This window comes from Vanacampus margaritifer, chromosome 6, assembly GCF_051991255.1.
Source record: "Vanacampus margaritifer isolate UIUO_Vmar chromosome 6, RoL_Vmar_1.0, whole genome shotgun sequence".
Lineage (NCBI taxonomy): Eukaryota > Metazoa > Chordata > Actinopteri > Syngnathiformes > Syngnathidae > Vanacampus > Vanacampus margaritifer.
In genome coordinates this window covers 5,939,046-5,958,248 of record NC_135437.1, presented here as the reverse complement: position 1 = coordinate 5,958,248, position 19,203 = coordinate 5,939,046, and the positions used below count along the sequence as shown (strand labels likewise).

Here is a 19,203-nt window from a genome sequence, read left to right as displayed (position 1 = left end):
GAATTAAATCAGTTAATTTAAGTGAGATTTTTATGCCTAAGTATTTTAAATTACCTATAGGAAATGAGTAGTGTGGGTCCTGGCTTGCAGGGTTCCATGAATTTTCTGTAATAGGTAGAAGTGTTGATTTTGTCCAGTTAATAGAATAATCTGATAACTGTGAGAATTTAGTTATTAAGTTAAAGTACTTCCCCTAGCGAAGTAGCCGGCTTTTCTAAATAAAGTAAGATGTCATCGGCATATAGATTAATTTTATGTTCTGTTACCCCAGAGTGAATTCCTTGAATCCTTCTTTCCTGGCGTATGGCTAATGCAAGTGGCTCAATAAATATTGCAAATAATAAAGGGGATAGTGGGCATCCCTGTCTTGTGCCTCTCTGTAAAGTAAAGCTCTGAGATATAATCCCATTAGTAGTAACTGTAGCTTTTGGAGAATCATATAATACTGATACCCAGTGGATAAATGATTTCCCAAAGCCAAATTTATTTAAAACAGCAAAGAGGAAGGACCAGTTAACTTTGTCGAAAGCATTTTCTGCATCCAATGATATAATAACTGCCTTTTTATCATGCCGCTGTGACATGCTAATAAGGTTAAAGAGTCTCCTAATATTATTAGTAGAGTGCCGATCTTTAATAAAGCCTGTTTGGTCGCTATGAATAATTGTCGAGATTACTGTTTCTAGTCTAGATGTGAAAGCCTTAGTGATAATTTTAATACCAGTGTTAATTAGTGAAATCGGACGGTAACTTGATGGAAGGGTGGGGTCTTTTTCTGGCTTTAATAAAAGTTTAATTGCTGCTGTATTCATGTGTGGGCGTATGTAACCCTTAGTTTTAATTTCCGTTACTACTCTTAAGAATAGTGGAGCAAGCATTAACCAGAAGTGCTTAAAAAATATAGCCGGATAACCATCCGGGCCAGGTGCTTTGCCATTAGGCATACTATCTAGAGCACTGTACAACTCGTTTATAGTAAGTGGCGCATCTAACATGTCTTAATATTCAGTAGTTAACTGAGGTATATTTAAGCTACTGAGGAATGCCTCAATATGCTCAGGGTTAGGCTTGTTAGTTTCTAAGTATAGGTTACGATAATAGTTATAAAAAATGTGATTAATTTCTTCTGGTGATTGTGTGCATTCACCAGTTGTCCCTTTAATAGCCGTTATAAGACACTTTTCCCGATTGCGCTGAAGTTGGTTTGCAAGAAATTTACCTGATTTGTTATTATATTCAAAGTTGTTATATCTCAATTGCTGTATTATAAATTCTGTCTTTTTAGTTAGCATATCGTCTAACTCTATTTTTGTATTTTGTAAGTCAGTCCATATTTGGTTATTTGGGTTTATTGCGTACTCATCCGTCAGTTGTTTAATTTTATCTTCCAAGTCTTTTTCTGATTTTTGATCCTGTTTCTTTTTATAAGATGAATATGATATAATTTTACCTCTAATTACTGCTTTCCCAGTTTCCCAGAGAAGAGATGGCGATAGGTCTGGAGAGTCATTTATTTCCAAAAAGTCTGCCCATTCTTTTCTTATGATTTTGTCAAACTCTGTGTCGTTTAGCAGTGAGATGTTAAACCGCCATGTCGGTGGTGGTTTAAAGGTATAATCAACTTGTAGGGAAAGGGAGACTGGTGCATGGTCGCTAATAATAATAGGATGTATTTTTGTAACAGTTTTATCAGCAATAGAGTTATTTGTAAGAAAATAATCAATTCTTGAAAAAGACAGTTAGCGGAAAAGAAGGTAAATTCCTACTTATTTGGGTTTTTAAGTCTCCAGCTGTCGACGAGGCCAAAGTCATCCATATATTTCCCTATTACTTTAGTAGATTGTAATCGCCTACATGTTGTATTATTAGAACGGTCAATTAATGGATTTAAGACTGTGTTAAAGTCTCCTCCAATAATAATAGTAGAGTTCGCTGCTAAATCAAACAGCTGAGAGAAAAATTCATGGAAAAAGGCCAGATCATCATTATTAGGGGCATATAAATTACCAAGTGTATATATTTTATTAAATATAGTCACCTGAATAATAATGTATCGGCCCTCTGGGTCTGTTATTGTATTATTTAAAGTAAAGAGTAAATTCTTATGTATGAGTATACAGACTCCTCTTTGTCTACTGTTATAAGGGGCAGAGTACGCTTGGCTAAAATTCTTATCAATGAGTAATTTTTCTTCAGATTTTTGTAGGTGGGTTTCTTGTAGGAGGCAAATATCTGCTTTTAATTTTAAGAGATGGTCTAAAGTTTTTATTCTTTTTGCTTCTGAGCGAGCGCCACAAACATTCCAGGAAACCAGAACTAATTTATGCATACAAACAATATAGACTCAGTCCTGTGCATATATCTGCATAGGCCATTTGTCAATATTAGTATGTTATAGGATAGAATCAAAGTGGTTAGGTGGTTTATGTAATTTGTGTAAAATATGAGGTGACGAGTAAGTAAATATAACAGTGAAAAAACAGGTAGGGAGGTAAAAGTAAAGGAAGTTAACGGGGGATTAAACATAAAAATACACCAATAACTGGTAACCTAAGCAAGATTTTTTGTTTAAATATACTTTAGATATAGTTATGTATTTAATAATATATTTATAATATCGCCTAAACATAATGAGTATTCATATTTAAGATTTTATAACCACATATACAGTATATGTATACATCTAATAATCAAACAAAGTTTTTAGTTCCACCAATGCCATTTAGAACAGCCAGGGAGTGGAGTTGGGGTTCCGGAATAGTTGGCCATCGATGTATAGTTTATCGACAACCATCGCAGTCCGTTTACCCTCCTGCCTATTTTGTTTCATTATAGGAAACAGTACCTTTCGCCGCTCATTAAACTCTCTCGGGAATTGGTCGTTCATTCCAAATGAGGTCCCTTTAAGCTCCCATCCTTTACTTTTAACAAATTCTTTCTGTTTAAAATGCTCAAACTTGGCGATAAAAGGACGGGGTCTGTTGCCCCTAGGGGCTCCAAGCCGATGTACCGATGTGAAAAGAGATGTTATTTACCGACTCCTGAGGAATTTTTAACGACGTCGTCATAATTTTTTTTATCTCAACCGCTGGATTGTCAGAGGTATTCTCGGATATTCCTGAGAATATTAAATTCTCCCGCATGCTACGGGATTGAATATCCAGAACAGTTTCTTTTAGCGTTTTATTTTCCTTTTTAACGGTTTCTAACTCGGCTGAAACAGTCACGAGTGTAGAGTGTAACTCGGCGTTGTCTCGTTGGAGATCACTTACTTGTTGGCTGAAGAATTCCATACTTACCTTTAATTCTTTGACGTCCTCGCTGATTAGGGAGAGGACCTCTAATTTTTTATTTATGGACTCCAGCATACTGACCGAAACCTCCGTAGTGGCTAGGTTCTCCGTGTCCGTCGCTTAATTATTTTTCCTCTTTTTCGAAGGTTTTCTCGACAGTTTCTCAACGGAAGGATTCTCCATCGCGCAGCTGTAATAATATGCGTCGATGAAGCGTTCGAGGTCCTCCACGTTGGGTGGTATTCCAAATCTGTCGGATGAAAAAGAGAGGGGAAAAAAAAAGAAAGGCAAGATATATGATGGTTAAATTTGGATTAGTTTAGTATAATAGAGCTAATTCTATCTTAGCAGCAGGGCGCCGCCAAGTTGGGGTTTCCCGGTCTCGCTGTAGGTCTCGCGATAGTCACAGCATCTCGCGCATGCGTCCAAGCTTCAGAATCTCCGTCCTTCTTCTATCTATTAACTAATATGTTCGCCTTGGACCGGGAACAGCCAAATATGAATGGCGCTTTTCCTCTTCACTCTCTGCTTCCTCTACTGGTTAGGTTCTTTTCCTCTGCTCTTAGTAATGCGCTTAAATTCAGCATTCATTTGGTCGGCGCCTGGCGGTGTGAAGGATCCGCCGCCGCCTCGTCCAGGTTTCAAGTTGGTCCCCTCGGCTGAGCCCGGGGGCCGCGATTTGGGCTGCGGGCTGTGCACGATATACCATCCTCCACCGGCAGCCGCGTGGTGCTTCGCAGGAGATGAGTTGGAGAGGCGGTTGGCGCGCTGGAGAGGCTTTGAGGTGGTGATAGATATTGTAACATTTTTAATACTTCATTTTATTTTATTAACCATTGTTACACATTATTAACATTTTAATTCTTTATATTAACCTTGTCGAAATGTTTTGTGTCCTGTGCAGAGCAGATGGTGTTGATTTCGGTATAATTTGACCTTAAGCTGGGACATACTATTTAGTCTAAAAAAGTTCCTTCGCAGCGTTTTGTGCGAAAACACATTTGGTCCTTGAGAACAGAATCTGTTTTGAACACCCACACCTGACTCTGTTTTCGCCATAGCTCATGGAAAAATACCCAGAGAGTATGTTTTGTCTACAAATGAAAGAGAGGAGGTCTTTTTAACTATAAGAAACCATTGTACATGCGGAAGAGCTACATTTGACGCTCTGAATCCCACCTGTTTAAGTGATGAATTAGAAGCTGTTATCTGTCCAGAGATCTCTGACCTTTTTCTCACATTAAATCATTTTTGCAAAGGTGTATTTTTCTTACATTAAATCTATCTTCATCTTTGGAACACGCAAAGAGGACAGAATAATTTTATTCCTCTTACAAATGGTGAACCCCGACGTAGAACGACGTTTTATAGCGGTGCGTTCACAGACGGATGGAACTCCCGGCCACATTAATCAAGGTAAGTGGACACTTTGTCCACGTTTTAGGAGTTCTGTCTGTCTGAGAACGCTGCGGCTGGTAAATTCGTCTTGCAAAATTATATTGAGGATGGAATTTGTGTCAGAAAAATAGTGATAAATTTTGAAGTCGTTTGGTTGGACGCGATGTCCCAGATTTCGGATTTTACCACGGTGTTTGAACTGTACACGTACGTGGTGACGTAAGCATTGTATACGGAAATGCCGTCACGTTGTTGGGTAATGCGCTAAAATGAAATGAAGATGAAATAAGGTCGCGCTGAGGTGACAACAGACATAAATTAAATGTCGATAGATTATTGGAAGGAATTAGGGAAAGATTCTAGATTGAAGCAGCGGAGAGATCGCCTGCTGGTAGTAAATCGAAAATAAAAGTTCCTTGAATAATATGTTAAACAGGCATAAATTAAAATGTCGGTATATTCTTGGGTGGAATTACGAAGATTATGATTGACACAACGGCTAGATCGCCCGCTGTGAAGATATCGATAATAGATCCTTGAATGATGGATTATTTTTCTCAGCGCAGATGAGGATTCTGCACAATTGAATCTAATAATTGTGAACAGACAGGCTGAAATGGACGTACAATTTTAATTGACAAAGATGATACGCTATTAAAATGCCGATAGACTGCTTCATAATTGACTTAAAGCAGTATGTTATTTGTTGTGTGTCACGTCATTGTTACAACAGAAATATGAATGCGCAGATAAGGATATTGGTACGTAACGTTACGAGGGGTTTCTGCACAATTGAATCGAATAATTGTGAACAGACAGGCTATATTAGTGGAGAGACTGCTTCGTAATTGACATAAAGCAGTATTTATTATTTTAGGAGGAGATATTCGTTTGTTTGTATGCCGTCTTGTCGGTGAATAAAATATGACGTCACGGTAAAATCTTAAAGTGACCGCGACGAGAACAGTTGACTAATTCTGTTATAAGTGAGACGTCACTTCATTTTTAAATATTAATACGACTTAACTACAATATAATGTAATATAATAAGCTAATAACATACGGGAGTCAATAAATAAGAAGAGAAATGTACGCTTTATTCGAGCGCGTAATATAATTGTTTGACCCGAATAAGCTTCCGTTAAACCATGGGATGACGCTTTGAAAAAGTTGAGAGCGCATGCGCCGTTATAAGACGGAGAATTATCTATGAAATAAAGACGAAAAATAAAAATAATTACACGACTGGGTGCACGATTGCGGTGGAATAAATCGTATGGCGCCGTTATAAACTACGGTAAGTTAATTTTATTGATGAGGGACGTTGAGGCTTGCGCCGCCGGGCGTTTGACGTGAAGTACGGATTGTATTTGTGTTTTTTCGAGGAGAACAAAAGCGAGACATAATCGTGTATTTTTGGATAAGATGATGAATAATGCTAGAATACTAGCTTTAGGTATTTTTGTGAAGTTATAACCATTTATATAACTTTAATAAAGTAATAATGTTGGGACTACGGTGCGCTTTTATTCTGAAGGACTAAATGATTTTCCGCTAGACGTAACTAAAGCTTCTAGGTTATATAATCGACCGTCGAATAATGATATAAAATGTATTTAATATTGAACGACGGGACTTGAATTTATTGTGGAAAAGGTTAGTTTATTCGAATGAGATGTGTCATTTGTTCGGTGGTTTTGGGGGCGGCAGTTTGGCTGTGGATGTGTGTAAACGCCGACCGCGGATTAGAAAAGTATTAGAGTTATATGTATTTTGATATAGAGGAAAATCCCGGACGTAACTTTAAGAAAAGTGTATTAAATAATGACTAATGCTGAAATGTTGCTTTGCAAATAAAACAGCTGTATAATACGAATTTACGTAATAAAATAAATGAAAAGGGTTAATAAACGCTAAACGGGATAAATTAATTAGACGGTAAAATTACTAATAACATTTCTAACGCTAAAACCCGCAAGCGTCTGCGTTAAATAATTGAACGACATTTTATAAATTGTTGCCGTAACTGATTTTATAAGCCCCTTATATAAATTTCTTAAGCACTAATGTTGAATACTTAATCTGGCTTCACGAGTGCAGATATGTCATATTTAAAATTATGATTGATATAAAACGAACGAATATTAATACACAAATAACATAGAGAGGTATAGTTTTAAGATATTGTAAAATTTCGATACATATCTTATGCTTATAGAACATAAATAATTTTGACTGATTGTAGTTGCTATGACTCTAACTGACCGCCAGGTGTCATCCTTTTATAAATTAGTGACGCAGGTCAATTTGAAAATTTTAGTTGCTGTGACTCATTCTGACCGCCAGATGTCACCCTTTTTCAAATTAAAAATGCCAAAAGCAAATCAATTAGTGTAAAGAAGGGGTATATTTAACTTTTTGGATTATTTTTAGATGAAATAATTTAGTCTCTACTCTTATTCTAATAATAATAATAATAACTAAAAACCGAATAATTTGAATAGCAACTAATGTGGAATATTTTGTTATAAGTTGATTGTTTTTCCCTTATGATTTTTCTCGTACGCTAGAAGATTATTTAACCTTGAAATATCTTTTCAGAAGCGGCTATCACCCATTAGAAGGAGTGGAGACGACAAATTCCTTATCTCCCGTCCTGGGGATGAAGTAATGTGTTAATTATAATTTAAAAAGGAGTTTTTTCCCATGTTTATAAATAGAAAAATAATTTTAATCTCTCCTGAATATATTTAACCTTTGAATTCGACATTTGAAGTCTCATTTCAGAATTGGACTACGATACCCTGGAAGATTGGACCGTTCCATGGGGAAGCTATCTAGAAGAATCACATTTTTGACATAATTTGAGGTGCTATGTAATTAAAAAATCATTCCTGCTTTGATGTTTGACCAAAGGCTGACTTTACAGGCTGCGGCCTCCATTGAGAAAACATTAATTGAAAACTACACACTTATTAATTGACTATATTTGTAAATTGTTAGAGTATATCTGTCCTATCTCATCCTAAGTATTATTTATGAAGGTATGCAAAACATATTAAATTAAATATTGTGAACCATAACAAATATTGACATATAATTACCAATTATTTAAAATTGTAAACTTTCATTGTTTTAATTATTTTATTATTTATTTATTTTTTTAAATTTAGAAAATTTTCCTTCTCAAAATGTTTTGATTTTTTTTTTAATAAAGGAAGTTTTTGGTTTTTAATATTTACTGACATGTTATAACCTAAATACTGTTGGGGCAGATTTTAATGTTTTCAGTTGAGTGAGGGTCATTGGTCGGGGTCATTATTTCAAAACAAAGTCAACTGGACCAATACGAGCCGGACACAGATCTCTTCAAAACAAAACCCCCACCAACAAAGAAACTGCAAATGCTACCACCAGCAGAGGGACGTGGTGCGGCCATCCCCTGATCAGCACTCCACCTGCTCGGGCTGCCACCTGATGGAGAGCAGAGGTTCCTGGCGCCACCTGGTGGAAAGTTTCCACAATAACTGCACCCTGAACTCATATAAAAATGTGATAAAACAAAACTGCTCCACTACCCAATGCACACAATGACTGCACCCTGAACTCACATGCAAAAGTCTTAAATGAAAAACTGCTCCAATGCTTCCTTAATGCATTCCTGCGTCCCGAACTGTCCTGTGCCTTGAGTTAGTGATACCAGACCATATGATGTGATACTGACTGTTTACACTGCACTCTATATTTTGACAGATATAAGGTGATAACATTTACAGTAAAACATTACGTAAATAGAACGAACTGATTGACAACACTATATACACACAGATTTATTATATTTTAAAACTTTTGATGTTTATTTGGATTTGATCTGATTTGTTTATCTCTGTCTATTTTAAAACAGTCAGCTTTTTGGACAAACATCAACAAGGGGGACTAGCAAGCTTAATGATAAAATATTAAAATTGAGGGCAACTTCATATATTAATAATAATTGATGGATTGGCTGAAAACTGAGATTCTTTGTAAAATTCATTGGCTTAAGCTACAATATTTTTATAGTACAAAAGATAATACAGGTAAATTTCGTGGGGTTTCAGAAATTGAAAACAGCTAATGTGAATAAAGATAAGATCAAATTTATTTCAATCTTAATTGTTATATTTTACGCTTATTGAATTTAGTCTTTTAATATTTTCCAAATTTTCTTTTGAAATTTAAATAGTTGCTTGGGACCCATGGTCGAATTTACTGGTTAAATGTAAAATCTTCCCCTCTTTCTAAACAAAAAGCAAGCAAAATTTATTTACTGCAGAACTTGTATATTAGTAGAGTCTGAAAAATTCTCTAAGTCGATTTTTTCAGATGGGGGAATTATTGGTCGGTCTGGGTATATCGTTACGAAGGACACAAACAGTCCATGTTGAATTAAATAAATATAAAATTAAAAGTTAGTCTTAATGTGATAATTATAGATATTCCGTGAGAATGAATTTTACAGGAGGACAATTGGGGATTTCCTTGACCATGGAGAAGGAGTAAGTTTTGGCAGGGATGGCGAAAATAAGGTGAATATGTTCCATTTCTATTTTCCCCTGGGGCCCTGGGGTTAGATGTTATTTTTTGATTTTATTTGTTGGCGAAAGTTGCATTTATTTAATGGCTGGAAGCACATTCATGCCATATCTATAACAATAAATATTATAATAAAACATTCCAACAATCATTACATTCTGTAAACAAAATTGGCCTCGTCAGATTTGAATTGGCTAAGATTTTCATTTTTGCATTAATGAATGTGCTTAGGTCATTAAAGTTAGCCAAAGGCTGGATCCTAATTGAATGTCACAACAAACAGAATTTTTCCCACAGGACAGGCCTACAGAACTTTACTAACATTTACTAACTCCTAACTAATAACACTACCAAAATGCTCTTTCAAAAAGAAGGGATGTGAATAAATGTTTATTAGTGACTAAATGAAAATATTTTGCACCCAGATGAGGTGATGAAAAGGTCAATCTAGTCCAGTCCACGGGGCACCTGGTTCCACATCTTGCCTATCAGACCAGCAGGGGGTCTGCTTTCTGCTCAACCCCCACCTTCAGGAGCCAGCCACCAGCGGGAGCCAACTGAGAAACCAGTCAACTGCTCCAGTGACCAGACGTGCCAGCTGAGAGGCCATTCAACTGCTTCCAGTTCCCACCAGACGACCTGAGGATTACCCAATGGAGATAGGAGGAATGTGTCCCTTTTCCGGGGCGTTCCACAAAGAATGGGTCACACCTTGGGCCCGGTGATCATCTCTGGCAGTTGATGTGGGTTCTAAAAGAGCTGAAGGATCCATCCATCCATCCATTCCCTTGACCGCTTGTCCTCACAAGGATTGTGAGGGTACTGGAGCGTATCCCAACTGGCTTCGGGCAGTAGGCGGGGTGCAACCTAAACAGGTTGCCAGCCAATCGCAAAGCTGAAGGACTCGGTTTAAAAAAACAAACGCAAGAACGAAAACGGAACTGACAAACGTCAACAAAAACTTCCCTAGCCCAAACGACAACAAGTCTTCAATCGCGTCTCCAATTGCACGTACATAATGACACTCTTTCTCATACTGACTGTCATGCCAATTTGCTATTTCTGGGATCCCCCACCACAATTGTTAACATAATCACAACACATTGTCTTCATATATGATATGCTTATTTTACTGAAAAGAAAAAATCTTTTAATGAATCACATTGTTTTGACATATGACTGACCTCCTCTCCTGCAAAAAAGAATGTTTTCATTTTTCTCTTCTTCTTATGTTGCACCTGCCATTGCGATGATGAAGATCCCGCTGGAATCCTTTGCTAAAAATGTTTAAATATTTAGTTGTTGGGCTTTATTTAAAAAGCCCAAAGGGCGGACTGATAGATATTGTAACATTTTTAATACTTCATTTTATTTTATTAACCATTGTTACACATTATTAAGATTTTAATTCTTTATATTAACCTTGTCGAAATGTTTTGTGTGCTGTGCAGAGCAGATGGTGTTGATTTTGGTATAATTTGACCTTAAGCTGGGACATACTATTTAGTCTAAAAAAGTTCCTTCTCAGCGTTTTGTGCGAAAACACATTTGGTCCTTGAGAACAGAATCTGTTTTGAACACCCACACCTGACTCTGTTTTCGCTATAGCTCATGGAAAAATACCCAGAGAGTATGTTTTGTCTACAAATGAAAGAGAGGAGGTCTTTTTAACTATAAGAAACCATTGTACATGCAGAAGAGCTACATTTGACGCTCTGAATCCCACCTGTTTAAGTGATGAATTAGAAGCTGTTATCTGTCCAGAGATCTCTGACCTTTTTCTTACATTAAATCATTTTTGCAAAGGTGTATTTTTCTTACATTAAATCTATCTTCATTTTTGGAACACGCAAAGAGGACAGAATAATTTTATTCCTCTTACAGTGGCAACAGCCGTGACCCGGATTGCACGCGACAGAACCTTCTCCACCATCATTCCAAAGGTTCCCCGCGGGCGCGGGCCAGCGCTTGTTCTGTGCTTGGAGGAACGGAGGTTGGACAACCCCAGTCGCGGGGGGACTTGCGCCCTCTTCTCGATCGCTGCAGCGGCGCTCAGAACAAGAAATTGTAACGCACCTGGCGTTACAACTTCCAAGTTTCAATGATCGTGCCATGCAATTCACATTTGTTTTTTCCCCTGAATTTCCAAAACAGCTTGGATGAAATTGAAAATGCATGCTAATATCCCTTTCATGATTAAAATACAAACAAACAAATAGTGAGTTAATGAGTGAAAAATGGGCAGGAAGATCCTTTTAGACATACACATTTTTAGGTTAACAACTTTAATATTTAAGTAGCCCTTATGTATATATATATAATTTTTTTATCCTAAAAACCAGGTCAAGCCCTGCTATTTATCTCTTCCCTTTAGTAGGGCAGCATGGCTTTTTTTTCTCTCAATGTAACCTATTGTTCCCTACAAATACCACAATATTAATTTACTAGGCACATGCACTTCAGGGCTCTGTGATGATTTATACTTTTGAGTTAGGGAACATTTGGCGCGTCAGCTCCACTCCTTTTCTTTAATATTACCTTTTCTGCGCCACTCGTTTTCTTTTCTGCTATCTGACTTTACTTTTGACAAGACCGGACAAGAGTGTATTGTTTAAAAAAAATTAAAAAAAAAAAAAAATTAAAAAATGAATAAAAAAAGAGAGCAATGATGATGACATGTCAAATCGGCAAAATTACCAAATGAACAATACTGAGCTCTATTTTTTTTTAAAAGAACACGAAGGATTCAATGCTCGAGCCGAGGTCACATTCAACCAACCAAGTCATTAAGAAGAAAATCTATCTTTATTTTTAGAATTGAACGCGATTGGCAAGTATGAGTATCTTGTACTGACACATCAACAACCACATGATGATCATTACCATTAATGCAGGTGTGTTGTATTCACAAACAGTAACAGGTTATTGAGGTGGGCAAGGTGGTGGTCCAGGTGGGTCGTTTCAGAGCAACTGGTGTTGGCCAGGTAGGTCCTGGTGGAGGCCAGAGTGGTGGTCCAGGTTAAATGTTTTTATCAGACAGATGGTCTAGGTGGTGGTCCAGGTTGGCAGGGTTCTAGTCCAGGTGGGTTGTTTTCATCCAGAGTAACCGGTGATGCCAGAGGTTGTTCAGGTGCTGTGTTGGAGGCAGGTTGGCAATTTGGTGTCCAGGTGGGCCATTTTCATCTGCAGTAACAGGTGATTCGGGTGGCCCTGGTTGTTAAATTGATTGATCAACAAATTATGAATCAGACGCCGCGTGTGATGGTGGCTCAGGTGGATCAGTTGGACCAGGTGGATCAAATGGACCAGGTGGATAAAATGGACCAGATGGACCAGATGGACCATAAGGTCCATATGGACCATATGGTCCATATGGATTTGGTCGCGGTGGCCAATATGGCCAATATGGACGGAGTGGTGGTGGCCCGGGTGGTCCTGGTGGCCTAGGTGGTCCTGACCACTTCCTGGTTCACCAGGGGTTCCAGGGATTCCAGGGGTTCCAGGTGGTCCAGGTTCACCATTAGTTCCATTTGTTCCATCTGTGCCATTATAGCCACGTGGACCTTGTGGCCCAGGGGGTCCTGTGGAACCATCATGTCCTGGTTGACCATCTGTTCCATCTTGTCCTGGTGCACCGTTTGTTCCATTTGTTCCTGGTGATCCTGGTGGTCCTGGTGGTCCTCGTCCTGGCCCAGATGGTGGACCAGATGGCGAATCAGATGACGGATCAGATGACGAATCAGATGACGAATCAGATGACGGATTAGTTGGTGGCCCAGATGGTGGCTCCTTTTCATCTGCAGTAACAGCTTGTCTCCTTATTCTAGGAGAGATACAGCTGGCTCCTGCGATAAAGAGTTAATGTCTGTGTTACATGGTGGCCTTTCACTTAATCTTTGTACTTGCTAGTTGAGAGTTTGTTGACTTACCAACCAGGAAAAGGCAACAGTAAACACCTTGAGAATGATCATCGTGGCTGATGATGTCCTGAAAGGTAGTAAAAGGGAAAGGTAAATGTACATCTAGAACAAGTCCATCAGGCGTACATGATGGGCTGCTTGGACAGCGTCAGGTTGTCGAGGCTCTGGTTCAATGTTTGCCACAACTGTCATGAGGAAGAGGGCTGACAGCTCTCTGCCAATCTTAATTAATGTCAGCGCTGTCAGACAAAATTTTCATATCAACCAAAACCACTACTTTTCAGCAAATACATTGTTGTGTTTAATTGCTAAATAATTGTTTATTTATTATACTGACATTGATTCACAAGGTTATATTATACCATACACCAACTTTAAAATCTTTGCATTGGCTCTCTGTGTGTTTCAGGATTGACTTTAAGGTACTTTTTTTAAGTGTCTTAATAGTTTTGGGCCTTTATATCTTTCCCTGCATCCACTGCCCTGTCTTTTTATATTTTATCTACAGCACCTTGTGATTGTTGTGAAAGTGTGATGTAAATAAAATTGAGGGTGTTTAAATTGCTGTCCCTGTCAACTTCTTCTGCCTTTCAGTCCGCTTTATGCATTACTTTCCATGGCCAAACCCAGAAAACAGGTTAGCGGACTTCCAGTGTATGCCATGATGATAAACATGATGAACATGACATATGAGATATGGTCATCTCTGGGAGCGCTCAGAGACATTCTATGTAAAACAAAAGATGATGTAGATGTTTGAAGTTTCTACAGGTGCCCTGCCTCGGGGCTCCGCCAGGTACCTGATTCAGAAGGAAGTCTGGAGCTTGCAATTTTTTTTGTACTTGTCAAGAACAGTTCACTATTTATGTTCACATCTGGGTGATGAAAAGCAGCTCTCGTGTCAGAGTCTCCACTATATCATATGTTTCTTGTCTATTGTAAAATTTCCATCATTATGATAATAGAGGAATGACTATGTTGTGCAAGTTATGTTCTTGACATTATTTAAAAAATCTGGAAATTCTGACAAATTATCTTGGAAGTGAAATTCTGCAACTCCTGTAAGATGATCCACATAAGACAAAATTTCAAGAAACTTTGTTACTGTGCCTTTTTTAAATCTTCAGTGCACAAACTTTTCAACTTCATCGGACAAGCTTCCCAAAAGTGCATGAAGAAATGTCCACTTTGACCTGAGTCCAAATGCATATACAGTATTTCACTTGATTCTACAAAGTGCAAGTCCAAATACTACTGACATGGAAGTCTGTCTTCCCTGAAAACACTTCAAGAAGGAGAAGGTACTCACCACACTCAATCAAGTTTGATCTTGAAGTCGCTCTCGGCTCCTCTGCTGCCTTACAGCTGTTAACAGAGGTCTTATATCCCTTGTCCAGCCACGGTGAAGGTGGAGTCCTTGTTAAGGTGAGGCATTTAATTGATTTCGCTTTCGTTCTCAAACTTCTCACACAATCAATCAGTGAAAGGTTTTTATGAGGCGGGTCTTGTCAAACTGCATTTTTTTTGTTTTCATACTGTAGTTTATCGGTGAATGGAGTCACTTTGAAGTGAATAGAGAACACAACTTCTGTAATGTTATGTGGTTGCATTTGCAGTCCATACATGTTTTCAAACGGCCTGCATTATCGAAACATGTTTACTTCTCTTATTTTTTTTTTACCCACCTAACGCATTATATATATATATATATATATATTACTGTATTCAGCAGCAGACACGGCGCTCGGCATACGCTTATCACACACTGCGCGTAGGGCATCAACTGCCTGGGGGACACGAGCCTATCCCTGTTGGCTTCGGGCAGTAGGCGGGGTACACCCTGAACTGGTTGGTAAAAAATCATAATAATTGTAATTATAAGAATAACAGTATGTAATATTTAAAAGCTAAAGGCAAAGGCCGAGAGGGCCTGGAGGGCAGGCGAGAGCGCCTAGTGCGTAGTCGGGATCGCTGGTTCGTCCCCCAAGTAAATTTCTCCTGGAGCCCATGTTGAGTGAAATTAAATAAATTATTCCACGTACGTGGAAGTAAAGGCAATTTGAGGCCGCACAAAGCGTGGCAGAGAGCGCCCAGTGCGTAACAGGTGTTGTGTCGATGTACTTACCCCCGAAAAAAATTGTATCCCTCTGCCGCGGGAGCGCACACTAAATGACGTCACGCTACTACGCGCGATTGCTACAGCCCGTCTTTTCATGCTTATATTTCAGTTTTATAAACATTTGCTTGTATTTAACTCATTCACTCCCAGCCATTTTCACAGAATCAATCCCCTTTACTCCCAGCTGTTTTACTGGATTTTGACTGATTTTGCAAAGCCCACAGAATATTGTGTTGTATTGCTATAAAAACGTACCAAAAGAAAAATTAATGTCTCTTCTTTCATCAGGAAAAAAGTATATTTCTATCTGGATCCGTTTTGCAGCAATCAGCATTAGAATATAGCAAAGTTTCATCATTATTCACAAATCTGTTTAGATTTCCGAGTAACTCAGGGTTTTTTCAACATGGCTCTGGTTCATTTCCTATGTTCTGCTGTTTGTGTAATACCTACCTTTTTTTAACCGTTCTTTGCAGTTGAGAGGCTGCATCAAAGCTGTATGCTCTAACATAATTTTTTTTAAATACATTTTTTAAAAAAACTTATAAATACGTCTTTGGGACACTTAAAACATTTAAAATTTGGGAGCAAATTGGTTAACAACCGATAGCTGCGTGGAGAATCAGAAGAAAAGCAAGTACTCAAACTCGCGTTTGGCAGCAGACTCAAGATGCGTTCAATGACCACTCACACTGTAGGACATCTCAGATTTCTATAGTAAAACTAATTCAGTGCACCAAACAGCGATGACCAGTCCTACGTGAGCACATTGCAAGGGGTATGTGGAAACATTTTTTTTTTTTTTTGCCCCATCATCACAGATGACTGATGAAAATAAAATAAAAATGCTATAGCAGGTCTGATTATTATTCTCTTTAGTGTTCTGTTCATGCTGTTAATAGTTGTTGTTTACAGAGAACTTATTCAAAGGAGCTCCAGAGTTTTTGTGGTGAATGTTATGAGAATTATATATTGCAAATGCAGGTTTATTCTTTATTTTTATTATTTGTATACTCATAAAGCATATTAATTTGAGAAACAAAGAAGACGCTTTTACATGCCAAACATTTTTTGAGCAAAACATTTGAACTTTTGTTTTGTAGCTGGTTTTGTCAAAACATCAGCAATCATCCCATCTGTAGGACAATATTCCAAAATGACCTTTCTAGTGGTTACAATGCTTCTGATGAAATTATATTTCAAATCAATATGCTTGAATCGTTGTCTTTGAACAGGATTCTTGTAAGTGCTATTGCACCTTGGTTGTGTTCATACACTTTTGATTTTGTGTATTCGTAACCGTCTAAACCTTTTAGTGGCTGTTTTATGTACAGACATTCCTGTATAGCCGAAGCTAAAGCTATGTACTCTGCTTCACAGGTGGAGAGTGCTACTGTCTGTTGTTTTCTAGTTTTCCAAGAAATAAGTGAACTTGCTTCACTTAGGCTGACACAGTATCCTGACGTGCTACGTCTGTCTGTGTCGTTTGATGCCCAACTTGCGTCACAGTAAATCTTTAGAGCGAGTTTTTCTGTTGTGTCCTTGTTAAAGCATTGTCCAGGTTTAGTTGTACCTTTAAGATATCTAAACACATGCTTCACTGTCTTCCAATGTTCTATGTTTGGTTCACTAAAATGTTGAGAAAGTTTACTGACATATGATCCAATTTTGGTTCAAAAGGTGTTTCTCTCGGTTTACATTTTTGCATTTCTAACCTTTCCAATATATTTTCCACATATCTCTCTTTTGACATTTTGACTTGTCAGTTTGTTTGATCAAAATCTATTCCCAAGAAATGTTTTAGTCTTCCTAAATCTTTCATTTTGAACGTCTGTGTTAACATTCTTTTCACATCAAGCATTGCTTTGTCATTGTTAGCAGCTAGAATAAGGTCATCTACACATACAATGAGGATTACTTTTTGACCATCTTTCTCCCTAGTGTACACACAATGATCTGCAGCATTTTGCACAAAATCGTTTTTATACAAGTACGAGTATAACACAGCATTCCAGTTTCTGCCTGATTGCTCGAGTCCATACAGAGATTTGTTTAATCTACATACACATTTCTCACCTGTTTTTGATTTTTTTCTCATAACCTTCTGGTTGCTCTAGGAAAATTTCACAACCAATGGGTGCGTGTAGATATGCCGCTTTAACGTCCATCTGATGTAAGATCAGGTCCTCGTGCACTGCCGCCTTCTGCATGAGAACTCTGACGCTTGTCATGTCAGCTGCGGGTGTGAATGTCTCTTCGTAGTCCGTTCCAGCCCGCTGGTTGTATCCCTTAGCAACAAATCTAGCCTTGTACCTGTTTGAGCCGTCTGTGTCCATTTTAACTGCATAGACCCATCTCTCTCCTAATGCTTGTTTACCTTGTGGTAGATGAGTTAGCTGAAATGTCAAATTTTCCTCCAGTGAATGCATCTCTTCATCCATGGCACTTTTTCAGTGTTTTGACTTGGATGATGTTAATGCCTCTTGATAGGTTTTCGGTACGTCGCACACTGCTCGGTAACAGAAATCAATACAAGTTTGTAGTTTGTCCATCGTGTCCATCGTGTCCTCCTGTGTCTTGTAAGTAAGCTGGTTTCTGTTTCGCTCTTGGTGGATCCCTTTTAATCACACTTTCAACATTGCCATCTACTTGCTCAGTCTCAATCTTTTCATTTGACACATCCGGTATGATTTCTGCAATATTCTCAGGTTGATTTTCTTCCTTCTCTCTTGCATCAGAACATCCATCATCGTGACAGAGATACTAACTGTTGGCTGGAACTAGAACAGAAGGATTGTAATAACCTCAGACTTCTATATTTACTCGATTAACCGACACAATTGTTTTAAAAAACCCAATGATTTCCGCCACCCTGACTGCCTGGTGGAAGGCACTAGAAAACTTGGATAGCTTGGTTAACAATTAAATGCAGATTGAGGTATTTTTTAATAACATTTATTAGAAATATTATTTTAACAAAAACACCAGAAATTATTTATGGTGAAGTTTTTTTTTTTAATATTATCATATAATATTTTTGTTGTTGTTTAGTGTATGTGTGTGAGACTAGGTATGTATATATTTATTTGAAATGATTTTAATGAATTTGAAAAGACCCCAGTAAGATTATCTCCTGAAATGTGCCAGGAGCTAATGGGGATCTTAATAAACGAAACTATCTGCGGCAGGGCTGGAAGAAGATGTCCGGGTGGAGGTGGAGAGGCGTCGGCGCGGGTACAGGCACCGGACGGCGCAAACGAAGTAGGTCAGTGGCCGAGTACTGGAGGGAGCCCGACACTGGCAGGTAAAGGGGCGGTGGGAAGGAGGCATTGACAGCCCGAATGTATGTTCTGCCAAACCTCATTATGGATGTCGACTAAGGTAGCGTCGGTGGGGAATCAAATCGGACAGCGAGGTGAGTCAACAAAAAGGGAATAAAACCCCCCAAAAAGTAATAAAATACAAATGGTTAAAATGCTCAAAATACCAGTGAACAGTTGCGCCAGCGTTCACTCAACCCGGAACATATACGGCCTTATTTGTGTGTGTGTGTGTGTGTGTGTGTGTGTGTGTGTGTGTGTATATATATGTATATATATATATATATATATATATATATATATATATATATATATATATTACAAAATTTACAAAAATTGGGTACAAAATGCAAATGTTTCATTCACTTAAAAAAAATTATCAATTTCTATATTTATTTTCAATGTAATTACTATATATTAGAGCTGGGACAAAATATTGTTTGGCAATATATCACGTTCACACGATCTGCAGTATCGATCCATTAAGTGGTACTGCGATACTTAATTGATACCATACATTGGCGTCCAGTGCCCCCGCTGTGCAGCGTGCAGATTGCACGCGACAGAACGGGTCCTTC

The 19,203-nt window shown here is 38.1% G+C and overlaps 1 long non-coding RNA gene across 1 annotated transcript; it reads left to right on the top strand.

Moving 5' to 3' along the window:
- The first annotated feature begins 4,889 nt into the window (after positions 1-4,889).
- On the top strand, positions 4,890-11,075 carry LOC144054084 (uncharacterized). Its single transcript, XR_013294595.1, has 2 exons — positions 4,890-6,347; positions 7,293-11,075. It is a non-coding gene; the product is annotated as an uncharacterized LOC144054084 (long non-coding RNA).
- Positions 11,076-19,203: the final 8,128 nt, after the last annotated feature.